Source organism: Sorex fumeus, unplaced genomic scaffold (genome assembly GCF_029834395.1).
Source record: "Sorex fumeus unplaced genomic scaffold, SorFum_2.1 ptg000050l, whole genome shotgun sequence".
Taxonomy (NCBI): Eukaryota; Metazoa; Chordata; class Mammalia; order Eulipotyphla; family Soricidae; genus Sorex; species Sorex fumeus.
Window position 1 is genome coordinate 14,605,886 of NW_026606107.1, and position 17,923 is coordinate 14,623,808.

General features: G+C 37.0%; 1 protein-coding gene across 1 annotated transcript in view; it reads left to right on the top strand.

Moving 5' to 3' along the window:
- Positions 1 to 2,126: 2,126 nt before the first annotated feature.
- The window catches only part of HDX (highly divergent homeobox), a 296,641-nt gene continuing 280,844 nt past the window's right edge, over positions 2,127 to 17,923 (top strand). Inside the window, exon 1 of the mRNA XM_056124159.1 lies at positions 2,127 to 2,241. The gene's annotated coding sequence lies outside the window, so the exon portion shown is untranslated. The remainder of the gene's footprint in view (positions 2,242 to 17,923) is intronic.

Sequence of the window (17,923 nt, forward strand, 5' to 3'; positions counted from 1 at the left end):
TGTCTGATGAAATTGGGTGTGCCTCGGGAGCACTGTAGTGAGTGGGAGCAGTCAATAAACCTAAGCTCCTTGTGGGGGGAAAGGACAAACCAATGGTAAACCTAAAATGTTTATAACTATAATCCAACAATCTGTCTTTGGATTTTCGTCTCTACTCCAGTGATCTGAGGGTCTGTCTTTATTCCAGTACCATGCTGTTTTAGTAACTACCATTTTGTAGTACAGTCTGAAACTGGGGAAAATAATGCCTTCCATCTTCTTTTTCCTGAGGATTCATCTGGCTATTTGAGGGTATATTATTCCATGAGATTTTCAGGACTGTTTAATCTATTTTTTTTAAATGTCATGGGTGTCCTTACTGAGACTGCATTAAATCTGTATAATGCTTTGGGGAGTATTGCCATACTGATGATGTTAAACATCCCAATTCATGACCAGAGGATGTGTTTCAATTTTCTTCTGTTCTCTTATTAGAATGGTGTTTAGTGGTTCTCTTTTACTTCATTTGTTAAGCTGAATCCTAGGTACTTGATTTTCTGGGGCACAATTGTGAATGGACTATTTTTCTAATTTCTCTCTATTTTATTCATTATTTACATATGGAAAAGTCATGAAGTTTTGCACGCTAACTTTTATCCCGTTACTTTAATAACAAGTCTTTTAATTCTAGGAGTATTTTTGTAGTGTTTTTAGAGTTTTTAAGCGACCTATTTTTTGTTGCATTTTTTCAGGGTTATTTTGGAATTTGAGATATTCTGCAATTCAGGTCAAATTTTAGGATCTTTTTAGGACTTTATTATATTTCTACATAAAATGTCAATGGCACCTTAATAAAAATTACACTGAATCTGCATATTGCTTTAGTAGAAATTGGTTCTGTGAGCAAAAACTTTCTTCTTTTTGTTGTTTCTTTAATTTCTTTCAATATCGTTTCATAGTTTTTACAGTACAATTATTTCTGTTAAAGACTTATTACTTTATATCATTTCACTAATCCTCAACATATGCTCTTTTTTGACAAACTTATTTTTCTGTTTTTGTTTTGAGCCACAACTGACTATGTTCAGGGCTTACTTCTGACTATGTGCTCGGGTGGGGCTAATGGATGAAACGTGGGTTGGCAGCATGAAAAGCAAGCCTCCTCCCTACCTACTGTACTATTGCTCCAGCCTTGTCAAGCTTATTTTAACATGGCCTTCTAACACCTTATGTAAGAATACCTTCCCATTTCTTCCCCTTTGAGGAAATTTTTAATCTACTGATCAACAGCTGTCCCAAGTTTTAACTGCCGCATAGGACATTTTAGCCAGCATTCTCACCTCACCTATGTCTCCAGTTCCAAAAGGATGCAGTTTAGGATTTCATGGCTGATCACAGGATCACATACTTTTTTTTGTTTCTGACTGTAAGTTGTCAGTGTGGTAATCTTCTTGTCTGAATAATTTCGTTATTTCTATTATAGCAGAGAACCAATTAATTTGGTATCTATCATCTTTTGGAAGGTGCATCAATGAGTGTTAACTGATATATAACTTAAGGCGTTTTTTTCATGTAATGCTATAATTGTGATCATTCAAATAACTTCTTTCAAAAATGTATAAGTTAAGATGAACAGAACCCATTATTTTAATTTCTTTCTTTAGTCACTAGAGTTATCGGGTCACATATAACAACAGGACACTGGGTCTTACTGACAAATTCTAAAGGCTCTACAGACACAATCTTGGTTTGAGTTAACATTGATTTTTTTTCTCATTGTAACAATGATCACAAAAGACTATCTGTATTTGATAATTCGATTCCAGCAGTAGGAAATCTCAGATTGGACGACTAAGCAGCACCTGTTCAATGTCTGACATATAACTGGTATAGTCACAAGGATGCTGGGCATTCACAGTTATTTAGGAAGAGTTACAAGAAAGGCAAGGCCTTGACTGCAGCTGATTAAAAAAGGGAAGAGGCTGTACTATTCAGGCGACTATCTCTCCTCTTCCCCACACCCGCCTGCCACTTTTGGGTTCTGTGCTGAGGGCAGGGACTGTCCTGAGCTGATCTCAGGCTCCCATTGGCCGTTGTCTTTCGTGACGTCACGATCATGATGAGAATTGATGATCGGACACGCTGATTTCATTGTTTGAGAAGGCAGTGAAGAGCCAGGAAAAATCTCAGTGGATCTGCCTGCCCCAGAACTGGCCTGATTTGGGATTCTGTGTTGCCTCCAGTGACAGCACCACGCCCGAGGTAAGTACCCAACGTGGATGGGAGTGAAGCGGTGGCGTGGGGGGGGGGGTCGAGTAAGGGACGGAGCTAATGTACTCTGGAGCCCTAGGTTCAGAGGCCTTAAAAGACTGCTAATAAACTGTTGCGGCTTTTGAAGAAACAACTGCCCCTACCTTCGGAATGAAGGCTGACTGCACCGTGAGCCTACAGAGGAGCTGAGACTAGAGGTACAGTGGGTACTGTCAGCGAGCAAGAGATAATTGTTCTAAGAGAAAGCAACATTTCAGACTCACTTCTGGCCGGAGTAAGAGGAAGTGCCGCCTCTGCCTCCACCAACACTCGCGCCCACCCCCTCCCGCCCCCCGCGCCAAAAAAAGAGGAGGAGGGGGTGAATTCTACCGCTTCTCGATTTCACTGGACAGTAGATTTCTCACAATCCTATTCAAACACACAGAGTGCTGCGCCTGCGCATAAAGGACCGGGGGGTGGGAGTGGGCGGGGTGGGGGGGGAGGGCGGCGGTGAAGGCTGTGGGGTGGGGAGAAAGATCTTTGCAAGGAGAATGGGCTCAGAGTATGCGCAGGCGCTTTCCCCCTTTTCTCCGCATGGGGTGGAGCTAAATTCTAACTAGGCTGAAGGGAAGGGTTTGGGAGTTGACCCTGTGATGTTTCAAGAGCCACTTCATGCGGCGGAATCTGCTAATTATTTGCATATTCTGGCCACAAATAAGACTCGATGAATTTAAGGCTAATAAGTACTACAAAATCTAGGATTTAGAATGATGGGGAAAGCTCTTTATGGACAGTTTTTGTGTTAGGAATTGCTGAAATGAGTATCTGGAGGGAAAAAACTCCATTATTCAAGTAAATTCAAACCCTTCCCCCGCCGCCGCCAAAAAATTTGGAGTACACTGAATGATTTCGAAATTTAAATCCTTAGGTAGACTAAGGATTTGCATTGTAGAAACTTAATGTTAGAAAAATTTCTTTTCTGATTTTTTTTCCTTTAAGATGTCTCTTATGCCTTGATCTCTATTTCGCGTTTGATGCGAATTCCTTCCTTTGTTTTCTCTGTCTCTGATAGAATAAACATAGTTAAATTTTACTTCGAGAGACCCTCCAACTCTACCTCTTAGGAGGCTGGCACTGGAGGAGCGCGTATATATTACTCAGCAACGGTAAGGAATGAACCGCCTGTCTTTGGTGGAGCAATTGCACCGAAGTGTTATTAATTCTGATCAACTATCTGACCAAGAAAACCCACTATTTCATAGAGAATTCTGTACTTTTCCTAGTTGTTGCAATTAAGGGATTATCAACAGCTGACTTCTATTTTGAACATTATTATTCCTTTCTTTCAGTCTAAATTCTCTTCACCACCAGTTCAACCATTCTCGAAACGTTTTAGCAAGCTCTCTCTACTTTAAATCTCTAATTCAACCTGTCAGACTAATCGTTTTATTTTTCTTCCCAAATGTTCTTAATTTCATATATTTTTTATTGTTTTAAGCCTATTTCCACTGGTATTTCCTGGTATTCTTGTTTCTATACTAAAACCGGGTTTGTTTTATTCTTCAATGTGTTGTTCTTCTTTATGTCCCTTGCATTCTTTTCTCCATGAAACGCTACCTCCAGAACTCTGCTAGTGGCACCTCTACCACACTTCACATTAGAATTCCCTTTCTTTTCAGGTATTGGAAGTTCACTCAGGCAATATCTCTCCATGATTGCCCTATTTTCGTTAAGCTCACCTTCCATAGAATTCCAACATTTATTTTTATGTTTATCATTTTTGCATAGGCTACTTTCTATTGTTTTTCTCTTGTGTATGTGTGTTTTAGAGCTGCACCTGGTAGTGCTAAGGGGTTAATCCTGGCTCTGCATTCAGGAATCACTCCTGGCAGTTGAGGGTAACAATATGAGATGCTGAGGATAAAACTCAAATTGGATATGTTCAAGGCAAGCTCCTTACCTACTGTACAATTTCTCTGATACCTCTATATGTGTTTATGTACTACACTGTCACTGTCACTGTCCTCCTGTTGTTCATGGATTTGGCTCAAGCAGGCACAGTAACGTCTCCATTGTGACAATTGTTACTGTGTTTGGCATATCGAATACATCATGGGTAGCTTGCCAGGCTTTGCCGTGCGGGTGAGATACTCTCGGTAGCTTGCCAGGCCCTCTGAGAGGGGAGGAGGAATCGAACTCAGGTCAGCCAAGTTGGCCGCTTGCAAAGCGAACGCCCTACCCGCTGTGCTATCGCTCCAGCCCATGTACTACACTAGACTCAACTTTTAAGGAATTGTACTATTTATTTATTATTTTCTGCCCACAGTACCTAGATAACTATTTTAAATTTGTATGACCATTTATGGTCAGAAAGCAATATCCTGATAAATGAAATCATACTGTTATATAGAGACCATGTAGCAATGCACTGTAGCACTGTCCTCCCGTTGTTCATTGATTTGCTCTAGCGGGACCAGTAACATCTCCATTGTGAGACTTGTTACTGTGTTTGGCATATCGAATACATCACTGGTAGCTTGCCAGGCTTTGCCGTACAGGTGAGATACTCTCGGTAGCTTGCCGGGCTCTCTGAGAGGGGTGGAGGAATCGAACTCGGGTCGGCCTGGTCAGCCGTGTGCAAGACAAACGCCCTACACACTGTGCTATCGCTCCAGCCCAGAGACCGTGTATATATGAAAAGTTATTTCTCATTTGTCAGGTAAGGAATTTTTGTACATATTCATGAATATAAATCAGAAAACATGAAAAAAAAAACATTTGTGTACAATGGGTCACCTCCAAATATATTTTTGTTCTTTATAAGCAATATCAAAGGAACATTATTTCAGAAATGGGGCTATGTAATTTTCTCACTTTGAAAAATACTGAGATTTTTAAATTTTTATGTATTTTTGATGACACATGTAACTTCTCTTTAAAATCTGTTATTCACTTTTATTTAATTATCTATTGCTATTTTGATGCTTTACATTGACTATCGCTGATAGTTTTAATTCATATTCCTCTTTAATAAGGGCTAATCATTGCAGTCACTTGATGAGAACTAATGTTATAATAAATCAATTGTCATATTCCCACCTTCTGGGCTTCAAACTACATTATTCCTTGAAACTATTTTTTACTTGAAAGATAGTGTCATCATCGTTTCAGATAGAAAATTTACACAGATTTTATTTTTATGCTCTATGTTGAGGCATCATCCCAATATGACATCAAAGCTTGTAATTTATGAACATTGATAAAAAACAGTCCATACTATAAAATTAAAAATTAGCAATCACTGAAACAAAAATAAAACCTGTTCAGTACTATAATCTATAAATTTGAAAGTATTTGACATACATTGTTATACATGAATCATAAATGTTACTTACTGTAAAGAAAAATCTTTTCACTTTGAAATTATCTCTTATCTACATAATGAGTATTTCTCAAAGTTCTTAGTAATTTTGCATAGTAAATAATAAGACATCTGAAAATTTACATGTGTCAATATCATTAGCACCTCAGAAACTAGATATAATGCAAATCTGCTTATTTTGAAAATCTTTAAATATTTTTAAATGTGGTATTGTTGTTTTATGGTTTCTTAATGCCTGTCTAGATGAGAGGGTGATATTGGACTTTCTTATCTAAATTATAAGTTTGTTCCTTAGATAATTTTTTTATATTTTAATTGAAATAAAGTTGGTTGATAAGACAAATGATTTAGGTATACAGTTATGCAGTTATTTACAACATATGTTACCACTTATGCCTATCACTAAAGGAATTACTAATGTTCTTCTAATTCTGTCATTTGCATCTTTCCCTCCGATAGATACCTCAGTTTTGTGGCCTGGATTAATTTTTTTCTTTTTGGGTTACTCCCGGCGATACTTAGGGGTTACTCCTATCTCTACACTCAGGAATTACTCCTGGCAGTGCTTGGTGGATGCTTGGGATTGAATCCAGTTCAGCTGCATGCAAGGCAAATGCCCTACCCACTGTACTATCACTCTGGCCCCCGCCTGGGTTAGTTTTTATGTTTTTCTGCTACTTGCTTTGTTTTGCTATAGAACACATATGAAAGTGATTGTATATTTTCTCTTTGTCACTTATCTTGCTTAGCTTGACTCCATCAATTTACATTCATGTTTTAGCAAAAGTCAGAATTTTATCTTTCTTAATGGCTGAGTAGTATTCCATGGTACATATACAACACCCATCTCTTAGTGGTCACTTACTTGAAATATTTCCAGATGTGGCTATCCTACATAACACCACAATAAATAGAAGTGTGCAAGTAGTTTTTACAAATTAGCGCATTGGGACTCTCGGTATAGATACCAAAGGGTAAAGTTAGCAGATCACACTGTATTTATACTTTTAATTTTTAAATAAATCTTCATATCATTTCCCATAGAGGTTAAATCAATTTATATTCTACCAACAGTGAGTGAGGATTACTTTTTCTTCACATTTGTTGTTTCTGGCTTTTTTTTATATAGGCCATTCTCACAGGTTGGAGGGAAAACATCTTACCATTTGAATTTGCATTTCCTTGATAACAAGTAGAAAATTAGCATTTTTATACAACTCTTGGTAATTTATTTGCTTTCCTTGGTGGAATGTCTATTCAGATCTTCTCATTTTGTGTGTGTGTGTGTGTGTGTGTGTGTGTACATTGTCAGGGGTCAGGGAAAAGGTTGCTCCCAAGTGCTGCTCGGAAATTTCCAGAGATCCTACAGGCAATTCTCAGTCAACCTTGCTAGAAATTCAGTACAAAGGCCCACAAGTTTAATGCTGCACAGTTCTTCATGACATTGCACAATGTATTCCATGAGCATCATCCTGTTGGTGCTGGAAGCTTCCAGGACTGCACATGGTGATGCGTGGGATGCATTGAATTGCTAGAAATTAAAACTGGTTCAGTGCATATGAGCATGAACTGTATTATCTACTGGTCTCAGTTCTCATTTTATATGGAATTTATACAATTTAAAAAATATATTGTTGTTATTGTTTGGTTGGAGCAATAGCCCAGCGGGTAGGGTGTTTGCCCTGCATGCAGCCAAACTGGCTGACCCGGGTTCGATTCCTCTGCCCCTCTGGGAGAGCCCGGCAAGCTACCGAGAGTATTCCTCCCACACAGCAAAGCCTGGCAAGCTACCTGTGACGTATTCGATATGCCAAACACAGTAACAAATGTCACAATGGAGACGTTACAGTGCCTGCTGGAGCAAATTGATGAACAATGGGAGGGCACTGACAGTGACAATGATTGTTTGGCTACATCCAGCTTTCTTCTTCTGGCTCTGTACTCAGGGATCCCTCCTGGTAGGGCTCAATTTTCTTCTGGCTCTATACTCAGGGATCCCTTCGGGCAGAGCTTAGGTGGTCCTATATGGTGCTGGGGGTGAGGACGGTGAACCAGAACCCATTGAATGAGAAAGAAGTGCCTTACCAATTGTACTATATCTCCAACCCCTTTTTGGATATTTTTTTCTTGTAGAGATTTTAGTTCCTTATTTATATTTACTATATATGCATATATACTTACTATATATACTTACTATATATGCATATATATTTATCAGATGTATGATGTGTGAATATTTTCTTCTATCTAATAGATATCTTCTCATTTTAATAGTAGCACTGCACTGTAGCACTGTCCTCCCGTTGTTCATCAATTTGCTCGGGCTGTCACCAGTAACGTCTCCATTCTGAGACTTGTTGTTACTGTTTTTGGCATATCATATACATCACTTGCCAGGCTTTGCCATGTGGTCGGGATACTCTCTGTAGCTTGCCAGGCTCTCCAAGAGGGGCAAAGAAATCAAACCCGGGTTGGCCGCGTGCAAAGTAAATATCCTACCAGCTGTGCTATCACTCCAGCCCATTTTAATAGTAAGCTCTTTTTTTACAGAGGTTTTTCAGTTTGAAAAAATTACATTTGTTTATTATTGTTGAACTCCTGTTAGTCAAATGCCAAATACACCATTAAAGTCAAAATCATTGAGTGTTTGGCTATATTTTATTCAATGTATTTAAATGGTTCAGTTTTAACATCCAAGTCCTTAATTCAGTTTGAGTTGATTTTTCATTGCATGGCGTGGGATACTGATCCCTTCGTAAACATGTGGATTTCCAGTTTTTCCAAAATCATTTATTGAAGGGAGTTGTTTGCTGTATTTGGGCCACACGTGGCTGTGCTTAGGGCTTTCCCCTGAGTTTGCTTTCGGGGATCTCTTCTGGTGGGGCTCAGAGGACTGTGCAGGGGATCAATCCTGGGTTTCCTATGTATCCTACCTGAAGTACTGGTAGTACTGTATGGCCTCTGGAAGGAATTCCCTACAAGTCACCTTCCCAATTTACATATGATGAAGGCGAAAGAAATGAAGTACCTTACAAACATTAGTTTATGTTAAAATTCTAAGCACTTAATGGCAGACGCTGTGCTAACAAATTTAGATATATTATAACATCTAAACTTCGCAAAATTAGACTAAGTTAGTGTCTAGAATTATTTTCCATTTGGCAAGTATCACTGTATCACTGTCATCTCGTTGTTCATAGATTTACTCCAGCAGGCTCCAGTAACGTCTCTATTTCTCCCAGCCCTGAGATTTTAGCAGCCTCTCCTTACTCGTCTTTCCCAAGGATTGGAGAGAGGTTGTTTGTAATGTTTGTATGGTACTTCATTTGGCAAATAAGTGACTCAAAATAGTTGACCTTTCCAGAATCAAAAGCTGCAAAATATTAGTCAGGATGCAAACAAAAGTTTATTAGACTCTTAATCACAAAACTATACATATTCAAGGTAATATGCAATAAATGCTTAGCAGAGCTTTAATGTGTATTTAAATCTCTGTAATCCCATGCGAGTGATCTCTGTGTGTGCACAAATATGTATATGCATGCACTTGTTTGGCTGTCCATTTGTGGGTGATATGACACAATGTGTTCCATGAACATCATCTTCCTTCTACAAAATTAGTGATTGCATAAAGATAGTGGGGGAACCTAATGGATATTTTGATGGTGGTAGTGTGCAGTAACTTTATATGTCAATACTATAAACCTAGATACTGCTTCAATCTGTATTACCTAAACATATAGGCATATAATCATGTTGCCTATATATACTCTAAACTATAATAAAATTCAAATTCAAAACCAAAATACAAACATAAGCAAAACAAAGCCTAACCAAAATGTCTCTAATTTCTCAGATTTCTTAGTCCAAATAGTTTATACTTTGATTTATTTTTGTTTTATTAAAATACAATTTAGGTTGCAGGGGCAGAGTGATAGTGCAGTGGGTTAGGCACTTGTCTTGTACACAGCTGGCATGGATTTGATCCCCAGTGTCCCATATGGTCCCTCAGCCCAACAGGAGTGATTCCTGACTGCAGAGCCAGGAGTGAGCCTTAAGCATTGCTGAATGTAACCCAAAGACTTAAAAATTTTTTGGTTGGTAAAGGTAGTGTATTTAAACACATTATTTAAATATATTTAAGTTTACTTTTTTAACTTACATTTTCAAGGAGAACTAATTTTTGTTTAGTGTAATATTCAACAGAATAAATTATTTGAATTACTTTTAAATTTATAGTAGAATCACTTAATCTAATGTGAAATTAGTGCTGTCTTAATATAATTACATTGAGTATACCATAAGCAGATTGACATGGAAGCAAACATTGAAAATTCTAGCAAAATATATTCTGTATAGGTAGGGAAATAACAAATGAAACATAAAAGGGCTTCAAAGGACTAGAGTAAATGCATGCAAAAACTTTGGGTTCTATTCCGGTCACTATTTAGTCCCTGCAGCACCACTGGAAGTGGTCCCCTGAACAATGAGTTAGGAGTGCATCCTGGTCAATGTTAGGTGAAACCCCAAAACACAACAAACAGAAAAAAATAATTGGAGAGGTTAATACATTCCTATGCTATCATTGACACTGTGGAAACTTTGTAGTATAAATAAAATTTCAAGACAATAGAATAAAATCTCAAGCAAATAAGCCATCCTAACTAATATCAAAATTTCCAAGAGTAGTGAATGACTTAGAAGAAACTACTAGATAAATGATATATTATGTGAATTGAGTGCTGTATTTTACATCTGTCATTTATAAAGAAATCTACAAAAGAAACTCTCCTGCCATTCTGGTCTCTTATTTGCTGTAGAATCATTAAACATATTATTGTCAGCATGGCAAAACTCCCAGAAAACATTTATATTTTCTTCCCTTTGAGTTGAAGGTGGTTTATTTGATTTATTTTAATAGTCTTATCATAGCAACGTATATATGTGACTTACATACCTCATACAGGCACTTTAATTCCTGTAGACAAGCATTTATACAAAATGTCTGCCAAAGGTCTCAAAGGCTAAGAGCTAGGACTTCAACCATTATTATCTGTAGGCTGTACTCATAGTTACCAAAATATAGTTTGGAGACGATGGAATCTGTATTTTTTTAATGTGTGTGTGATTTCTTCTCTCTGAGCATCTGAAGTTTATGGCACTTTTTTCTGAGTGGAGAAAAATGGTTTTAAAAGGCTGTGTTTTTAGAGTATTGGATCCTTGTGTTGACCTCTACTAACTTCAGTGACAAAAAAAGATGTAGTATTCAGCTATGCTGCTACAAGGAACAGTGAGATCATGTAACTTGCTGCAAACTGATTGGAAACTGGAATATATGTTGAGGGAAGTAAACCAGAGAAAGATAATCTCACAGAATGATCTCAGATATCTTTGGTATATAGAATAACTGGATGAGGAAATATATTGTAAAGGGGGCATACCTAGATCATCCTTGACCCAAGAGTTTAGAGAGTAGGACAGAGGAAGAAAGAAACCAAGTGGGGAAAAAAGAAAAGAAAAGGAAATAATGGCTGAAAAAGGATTAGGGTATAAGTTATATTGGTGATGTGAAAGAATACTATAGCTATATGGCAAAGCACAGACTCAATATCTCTGAAAACATATGATGGGGTGTGGGATGAGGGACTGTTGGTGGAAGGGGGAGGGAACAGAATATGAGAACACTCGTGGAGGGAAGTTGAAGCTGGTGGTGGGATTGGCATTGTAATATTATATGCCCCAAACTCAACCATCAATAACTTTGTAAATAATGGTTCTTTAATTAAACTTAATGAAAAGAAATTTTAAACTGCATTTAGTGGCAGTAGACATGTAGAGCATGAAGAATACAGCATTACTTGAAAAATACCAAAGAACAGTGAGAAAATATTTAGTGTGTTTTGTGAAAAGATACCTTATAGTTTTTAATTCCACTAATATATTATTTTACATATTTCTTGATAATTTATTATGTTTTCATATATATGTTTGTTCTATTGACAAAATACCTGTAATACTTACGAAAGTAATTAACATAACTATTTTCTAAATAGTCTTAAACTTTCTTTTCCCTAATTTGTTTTAAATGTATTGTTCGCTGAGTTAATATTAGTTAACAAGAGTGCAGATGTTTATAGGTCCTAAGAGTAAATGTTATAACACTGAGAAATCTATGTCAACATTCCTACATCCTTCCACCACAGCCCATTACCAACTCCACGTGGAAAACTCAGTTCTTGGTCAGAATGTGAATATTTTCACAGAACATTGTTTTCTTGCTTCATTTCTCTATATGCAAGATGTGAATGACATAATCTTGTTTTTATCTTTCTCTTTATTACTTCATTTGCTTAGTATGACACCTTTTAGTTATATCCATGTCGCAGACAAAGTCATGATTTCATCTTATCTAACTGCGGAGTACTATGCCAAGATCCCACCTTCCCCTATTTATCTCTAGGTAATATATATATACATATATATGGATATGCATATACATATATATCACTCGGTTATATATTACTCAGATATTATATATGCATACATATATGTACATCACTCAGTCATGACACTCAGTGATGTGTGGTTGGGCACATGAGTTCTTTCAAGATTGCAGCTATTCTGAATAGAATTGCAGTTAACTTAGGTGTGCATGTATCATTATGTGTTTTTAAATTACTTTTTAAATTTTTTTATTTTAATTTAATTTTTTATAATTGTAAATATTTATTACCATAAAATATTTATAAAATACCATAAAATACCATAAAATTATTTACTACCATAAAACCTATGAGAGTTTTTTCCAGATTAATGCACATTCAGGAATATCCAGAAAGCTTCGCAATGTCAAATTTAGAAGTTATACATAAAACAGATAACAATAATACTTATGCTCTAGGGCACTGACAATGCTGGACATATTAAATTTGACTTTTTGTGTTTTATATTTTTATTAGTATGCAAATACTTTTATTAGTATGCACATACTATTATTTACTATTATTATTTTTTAAATTTTTATTAGTGAAACACCATGAGGTACAGTTGTAGATTTACAAATTTTTGTGCTTGGGTTTCAGTTATACAATGATCAAGTACCCATCCCTTCACCAGTGCCCATTTTCCACAACCATGGTTCTCAGTATCCCTCCCACCCTCCATCCCCCACATCCCACCCTGCCTCTGTGGCAGGGCATTCCCTTAATCTCTTTTTCTTGCCTAATCGCTATTACAAGTTCTTCTAGTACTGTATTGAACAGTAATGTAGAATGGGCATTTTTCTCTCAACCCTGATCGTAGGGGGAAGACTCTCAGTTTTTCCCCATTGAGGATGATGCTTGCTGTAGGCTTGTGGTAGATGACTTTAACTCTATTGAGGAAGGACCCTCTATTCCCATTTTGACGAGGGTTTTCATCATAAACGGGTGCCGGATCTTGTCAAATGCTTTCTCTTTAATCATTGATATGATCATATGAATTTTGTTTTCCTGATATGATGGATTGTGTTGATTGATTTCTGAATGTTAAACCATCCTTGCATCCCTGGGATGAATCCCACTTGGTAATGGTGTCTGATCTTTGTGATGAGTTGTTTAATTCTATTTTCTATTATTTTGTTGAGAATCTTCGCATCCGTGTTCATCAGGGATGTCGGCTTGTAGTTTTCTTGTGTTATCTTTGTTTCTTTTTGGTATTAGAGAGCTATGGGCTTCATAGAAACTCTTTGGGAGAGTTTCTGTTTTTTCAATATCCTGGAAAAATTTGAGAAAAACTGGCAATAGGCTTTCTTTAAATCTTTGGAAAAATTTCCTAGGTAATCCATCTGGAATTGGGCTTTTGTTTTTGGGAAGACTTTTGATTTCGGTTTCAATTTCCTTGATGTTAATAGGTCTATGCAGGTACTCTATATCTTCTTGATTCAGCTTTGGGAGATTATAGGAATCCAGGAATTTATCCATTTCTTCTAGGTTCTCTTGTTTCGTGGCATACAGACTTTCAAAGTAGTCTCTGATGATCTTTTGAATTTCTTTGGTTTCTTTTGTGATATCTCCATTCTTATTTCTGAGTCGATTTACTAGGATTCTCTCTCTCTGTTTCTTTGTGAGTGTTGCTAGTGGTTTATCTATCTTATTAATTTTCTCAAAGAACCATTTCTTGTTTTCATTAATTTTTAGAATTGTTTCTTTGGTTTCCATGTCATTGATTTCTGCTCTAAGTTTTATGATCTCTTTCCTTCTGCCTGCTTTGGGCTCCTTCTGTTGATCCTTTTCTAAGATCTTGAACTGTGAAGTCAAGTTGTTTATGTCATCTTTTCCCTGTCCTGAGATATGCTTGCAGAGCTATAAATTTTCCCCTTAATACAACTTTCGCTGCATCCCATAAGATCTGGTAGCTTGTGTCTTAGTTCTCATTTGTTTCCAAGTATGTTTTTATTTCGTCCTTGACTTCCTTTCTAACCCACTCGTTTTTCAGCATTGAGTTGTTTAATTTCCAGGTGTTTGATTTGGTTCTCCGTATCTGTGTGTGATTCACTTCTATTTTCAGTGCATCATGGTCTGGAAAGATTGTTGATACTATTTCTATCTTCCTGATTCTATTGAGGTATGTTTTGTGGCCTAGGACATGGTCTATTTTGGAAAATGTTCCGTGTGCAATGGAGAAGAATGTGTGTTCTTTTCTTTTTGGTTGTATAGCCCTGTGTAATTCTATAAACCCTTTCTTTTCTGTTTCTTCTTTCAAAGCCAATATTTTCTTGCTGAGTTATGTTCTTGTTGATCTATCCAGAGGTGATAAGGCGATGTTGAAATCTCTAGCTACTATTGTGTTGCTAGCAATGTCCTCCTTAAAATCTGTTAGCAGTTGTTTTAAATATGTAGCTGTTCCCCTCATTAGGTGCGTAAATATTTAAGAGTGTGATTTCTTCCTGTTGTGCATATCCCTTGATGAAGAGAAAATAGCCTTCGCTGTACCTTCTAATCTTTTTGAACCTAAAGTTAATGTTGTCGGATACTGGTATGGCCACCCCAGTGTTTTTGAGGGAGCTGTTTTCTTGCAGGATTGTTTTCCATCCTTTCACTTTGAGTCTGTGTTTGCTCTGACTGTTGAGATGAGTTTCTTGTAGGCAGCAGAATGTTGGTTTCTGTCTCTGAATTCATTTTGCCACTCTGTGTCTCTTAAGTGGTGAATTTAGACCGTTGACGTTGAGAGAGATTATTGTTATGAGGTTTTGTGTCATCTTTCTGCAAGGGTCTGTTTTGCTTGTAGGTTCTGTCTTGTCTTACAGTAGCCCCTTTAACCCTTGTTTTAGGTTTGGTTTTGAGTCTATGAAGTTCCTGAGCTGCTGTTTACTTAGAAAATAGTGTACTGTTACTTTGATTTTGAGTGAGAGTTTAGCTGGATAGAGTATTCTTGGTGAAGCATTCATTTCAGTGAGTTTTTTTTTTTACTGTATCCTGCCATTGACTTCGGGCTTGGAGGGTTTCCTCTGAAACCCTTAAATCAATGCCTTGAATCAATGGGGTCCTCCTTTGTATGTGATTTCCTTCTTTGCCCTTGCTGCTTGCAGTAATGTGTCTCTATCGGCAGCATCGATCATTCTAACTATGATATGTCTTGGAGTGTTTTTGTTAGGGTCTCTTTTAGCTGGCACCCTTTGGGCTCTTTGAACCTGAATGGCTGCATTGTCGAGGTCTGGGAATTTTTCAGCAATAATTTGTTTAACCGTGTTTTTTTCATTGGGATTGTTTCCCTGAGCTTCTGGTAGTCCAATGATTCTAATGTTGTTCCTCTTGGAGTCAACTTCTAGAACTCTGATTCTCTCTAGAGTTATTTCGAGGTCCCTTACGATTGCTTGTTGTTGCCTGTTGGCTTGGTGCAGCTGATCTTCCAGCTCACTAATTCTCTCTTCAGCTGCGGTCATTCTATTTTTTGAGGGAACAGACTGAGTTTTTCATTTCATCTACAGAATCTTTTATTCGTGACATCTCTGCTCTCATTTCTTCCCGCAATTTATTGACTTTTTTTCTGTCATGTTACTGGAAATCTGTCTGGCTGTTTCATTGAGTTGATTGAACATCTTTATGATTTTGTATCTGAATTCTTTATCAGAAAGGTCCCTTAAGTGAGCAGTATTGACAGAGCCTTCTGGATTCTTTTCGTTGTCCTCCCCATGTGGTGGGAATTTGCGTTGTTTCTTCATGTTGGTGTGTAGGTTTGGGGACTAGGATCCTTGGTATGATTAAGCTACCTTCGGCTGAGTGAGTGTTAGCCCACGAAAAATAGGTCACGCCTACTTCTGAAAAGGGCACGCCTACACGGGTACCTGGCGTGTGTGGGGGGGAGTAAAGACTGGGTGGGGAGAAGACCAGCACAGTTTGTTCGAGAGGCAGGGGAGAAGACCAGCACAACTTGTCTGGGAGGACACGTGGAGGTCTTGCAGGGAGAAATCCAATCCCGGGTTCAAGTACGAGTGGATGAACTGATGTGGGTTTGGGAGATGATCAGTAGAGCTTGGGGGTGAAGAGGAAAAGGCAGATGCTCACGGTTGCTTTTCTCCTTAATTTAAATTTATAATAATTTTTAAAATTTTTCTAATTACTGTGTTTTTTGTTCTTGGAATAGATATCTAGAAGTGGAATTGGTGGATAACATGGTATTTTACTTTTATTTTTTGGGAATATCCAGATTGTTTTTCATGGAGTCCAGTCCAATATACATTCCCAACAATAGTGTATGAGTATTTCTTCCAACAATTTTTGTTTATGTCCTTTTAGACATAGGTCATCTCACTTGTTTCTTATCATTTTTATGTGCATTTCCCTGACAATAGGGCTGGAGCGATAGCACAGCAGTAGGGCATTTGCCTTGCACGCAGCCAACATGGCCGACCCGAGTTCGATTCCTCCTCCCCTCTCGGAGAGCCCGGCAAGCTACCAAGAGTATCTCACCCGCACGGCAGAGCCTGGCAAGCTCCCTGTGATGTATTCGATATGCCAAACACAGTAACAACAAAGTCTCCAATGGAGACGTTACTGGGCCCGCTCAAGTAAATCAACGAACAACGGGAGGGCCTTTACCTTTACCTTTACCTTCCCTGACAATCAATAATCATGAGTATTTTTTCTGTGGCTGTTGGCTATTTGTATGTCTTCCTCAGTAAAGTATCTGCTTATTTCTTTGCATTTTATGTTTCTTTTTTTAATTTTGGGTCACACCTAGGTGACACCTATGTTCATGGATTACTCATGGCTATGTGTTCAGGAATCACTCCAGTTAGTACTCAAGGGATCATATGTGGTGAAAGACCCAGATCCCATGAGGGCAAAGCAAGTACTTTCCCTGCTGTGCCAGCTCTCTGGCACTCTTCTAAATATTTCTGATGGGTAGCTTGTTTTCTTGAGTTTTATGAGTTCTTTACATATTTTGGATATCATAATTTTCTCAGATATATAGTGTGCAAATATTTTCTTTCATTCAGTAGGATGATGTTCTTTTGTTTTAATGGTCTCCTTTCAAAATAAAGAAGGCTTTTAATTTAAATGTAGTACCATTTATTCATATCTATTCCATTTCCCCTTGTCCAATGGAGTTAAAACACTGAAGACAACACATAAGTCAATATTATGTAATATTTTGTCTGTGTTTTCTTCTATGTATTTTATTGATTTGGACCTAGCAAATAACTCAATCTATTTTGAGTTCATATTTATAATGGTATGAAATAGTACTCCAATTTTATACATTAGCCTATTACAATCCATTTTCCTAATATAGTCTATGGAAGATATTTCTATATCCTCACTTTATGATCTTGGCTCATTAATCATTTATAAATTATTTATATATCTGAGGGTTTATTTCTGCTCTGACATTTCTATTTTATTAGTTTGGGTATATGCTTTTAGATTTATTTTGCCCTATTTTAATTTAACTTTGTAATTTAAAGCTGAAAAATGTGATGCTTTATATCCACTTTTCTTAGATTTCTTTGTATATTTGTGAAGTTTCATGGTTTCACATGTACTTTAGTAATATTCATTATTCAATATTCTTTGAATTGTAGAAGGATTAAATTGAATCCCCATAATGCTTTAGGTAGGCTGGTCATTTTAACAACTATAATTTTTCATTTTAATTAACATGGGATAACTTTTATTTCTATATTCCTTATATTTCTTTTAATATCAATACAGAATTTTAGATATTAATCTGACTAAATTGATTTCTTGGTTCTTGATTGATATTGATGCAATAATAAACGGGACTGTTTTTTTTATTTCTTTTTGTAACTTGGTGTTTTCATACAGAAAT